This window comes from Ornithorhynchus anatinus, chromosome 4, assembly GCF_004115215.2.
Source record: "Ornithorhynchus anatinus isolate Pmale09 chromosome 4, mOrnAna1.pri.v4, whole genome shotgun sequence".
Lineage (NCBI taxonomy): Eukaryota > Metazoa > Chordata > Mammalia > Monotremata > Ornithorhynchidae > Ornithorhynchus > Ornithorhynchus anatinus.
Genome location: NC_041731.1, coordinates 124,748,363 through 124,751,396, shown reverse-complemented (window position 1 = coordinate 124,751,396; position 3,034 = coordinate 124,748,363). Strand labels below are relative to the sequence as shown.

The window sequence follows — 3,034 nt, the reverse complement described above, 5'->3', positions numbered from 1 at the left end:
ACTTCTCAATAAATACAATTGATTATTTGGCTGGCATATGTGGATAAAACATCTCACCATTTCTGAGCACAGACGTCTGCTCCATGTTTTTGTTTTGGCAAACAAAAACAAGGATTAGGAATGGGAATGAGACAAGAAATCTGAATGGGAATTATTTTCCCAGAATGAGAGAGTGGTTAGGCCACCCCAAAGATGTCCTGAAACTGTACCAACCCACTGTTTTCCAAAACCCTCAGCATTCTGACTGGTGGCTCACTCCCGCCTCATTCCCACCTCACTCCATTCCTCGGGTAAAATTTGGGATTTGGGTCCATCACAATTTCCACAGATTCTCGTCTTATGCTGTCAAGTCGTTTCCGAACCATAGCGACACCATGAACACATCTCTCCCGGAACGTTCCACCTCCATCTGCAATCGTTCTGGTAGTGGATCCAAAGAGTTTTCTGGGAAAAAATCCGGAAGTGGTTTATCATCGCCGCCTCCTGCGCAGTCAACTTGAGTCTCTGCCCTCGACTCTCTCCTGTGCTGCTGCTGCCCAGCACTGGGGAGTTTTGATTTGCAGCAGATGGCCTTCCGCTCGCTAGCCACTGCCCAATCTAGGAATGGAATGGGTAGGCCTCTGCTTGACTCTCCCTCCTGTAGTCGAGACTGGTAGTGTAATGGAAACTCTCCAGGTGCGACCCTGAGAGGGGCTACCACATATTAGGTAGCTGTAAAAAGCCTACTGATTGTTGTAAGTTTGCCTCTAATTCACCTCTTTTAGACTGGGAGCCTCATGTGAGACGGAGACCGATTTGGTCATAATGCATCTATTCCAGTGCTTAGTACAGCGCTTGACACCTAGGAGCTTAACATATATCACCATTAGCGTTATTATCATCATTCATATTACTCCTAAGCTAGCGGTCCCTTTAAGATAATGGGGATTGACAATAAGAGGTTTTGCTGGAATGGAGCTGGCGAACATCCAGTAGGTAAGATACAATATTGTTTTCTCCTAAAGGGCTTTAATAAGACATGAGAAGACCTTGCCAGTAGATTCAAAACATCACGGAACAGATGAAAACTTTGGGAAGCAGTAGAGTGTAAAGATATGCCTGTGAGTGCAGTGTGAGAGAATGGAGAGGGAGCGTATATCCAGGGGCTTAAGGGATGTGGAAGTGCTGAAGTGGCAAGAAGAGGGAGTTGGGGAGAAGGGGGGAACCTGAGAGATTAATCAGGGAAGACCTAGCGGAGGACTGGGAAGACGGAAAGACTGGTGATCAACCAGATGTGGAGGGAGAGGGAGTTCCAAACACAGAATGTGTGAGCAAGACAGCAAGAGGTTAGCAGAGAGAAAAATAAGAGGTACAGCGAAAAGTAATAGTAGTGAGAAGACAATGATGAGGATGCCTCAGAGAAGTAGCATGGCTCAGTGGAAAGAGCACGGGCTTGGAAGTCAGAAGTCACGGGTTCTAATCCCGGCTCCGGTGTTTGTCAGCTGTGTGACTTTGGGCGTCAGTTAACTTATCTGTGCCTCAGTTACCTCATCTGTAAAGTAGAGAGTAAGACTGTGAGCCCCATGTGGGACAACCTGATCACCTTGTATTCCCCCCAGCGCTTAGAACGGTGCTTCGCACATTGTAAGCACTTAACACATACCATCATTGTTACCATTATCGTTATCAGAGGTAAGCTGGGAGTCCTGGGTTATCAGAAGCCATGAGTCAATCATTCAATCAATTAATTGTATTTATCGAGCACTTTCTATGTGCAGAGCAAGCACCGTGGCTCAGTGGAAAGAGCCCGGGTTTGGGAGTCAGAGGTCATGGGTTTGAATGCTGCCTCTCTCACTTCTCAGTTTTGTGACTGTGGGCAAGTCACTTCACTTCTCGGTGCCTCAGTTACCTCATCTGTAAAATGGGGATTAAGACTGTGAGCCTCACTTGGGACAACCTGATTACCCTGTATCTACCCCAGCACTTAGGACAGTGCCCTGCACATAGTAAGCACTTAACAAATACCAACATTATTGTTATTATTATTAAGCGCTTGGGAGAGTACAATATAACAGAGTTGGTTGACCAGTTCCCTGCCCGTAATTAGCTTATGGTCTGACAGGGAAGTTTGACATTAACATGAATAAATGAATTATGGATATGTCCATAAGAGCTGCAGGGCCGGAGCTCAAGTAATAATAATAATAATATTGGTATTTGTTAAGTGCTTACTATGTGCAGAGCACTGTTCTAAGCGCTGGGGGAGAGACAGGGTAATCAGGTTGTCCCATGTGAGGCTCACAGTTAATCCCCATTTTACAGATGAGGTAACTGAGGCACAGAGAAGTAAAGTGACTTGCCCACAGTCACACAGCTGACAAGTGGCAGAGCAGGGAGTCGAACCCATGACCTCTGACTCTGAAGCCCAGCCTCTTTCCATTGACTTCTCTGCTGAGGTGTAGTGAGAGAGAGAGGAGGGTAAGTGTGGAGGAGAAGACTGACTGGCTCAAAGACAGGTCTGGAGTGTCTCCTTGATGTGGAATGGATGATGGGATTTATTGATGGCATCGAGTATATAAAACTGGCAGAAAGAACTGTCTAGGAATACTAAACTAGGTTTCAGGAGTCAGGTTGGGGAAAATCAAACTTTATCTCAGGCAGATAAAAGTTTAGGAGAGGTTTCTAACTAGAGCCGTAGGGCAAACTTCAGCTGATAAGTGCAACCAACCAAAATTGCTTTTTTAGAGTGGTAAATGTGAACAATCTCTCTAGTTTCCACCTTAAGCTGGTGCGTGACATTCACTTGGATGCACAACAGTTCTCGCCACTGCTTTCATGTAGAAAAAGACACGGGGCTTGGTGGGGGAGGAAAAGGTCAAAAGTTGAACTTCAGCCCCTTCACCAGCCTCTCTACCTGGAAATGGTATAAACAGAGTCTGCCGGGATCACTATCGTAACAGGAACCTTTGATGGAGGAGGAAGCGAGCAGCCCTTGTCAAAGAGAAATCAGAAGAATCAGATCTTAAACGTTCGCCACACATAAGCAAAAAAAAAA

The 3,034-nt window shown here is 45.8% G+C and overlaps 1 non-coding gene across 1 annotated transcript; it reads right to left on the bottom strand.

The window, feature by feature from the left end:
- Positions 1 to 555: 555 nt before the first annotated feature.
- On the bottom strand, positions 556 to 693 carry LOC114811916. Its single transcript, XR_003759611.1, has one exon. It is a non-coding gene; the product is annotated as a small nucleolar RNA SNORA7 (small nucleolar RNA).
- Positions 694 to 3,034: the final 2,341 nt, after the last annotated feature.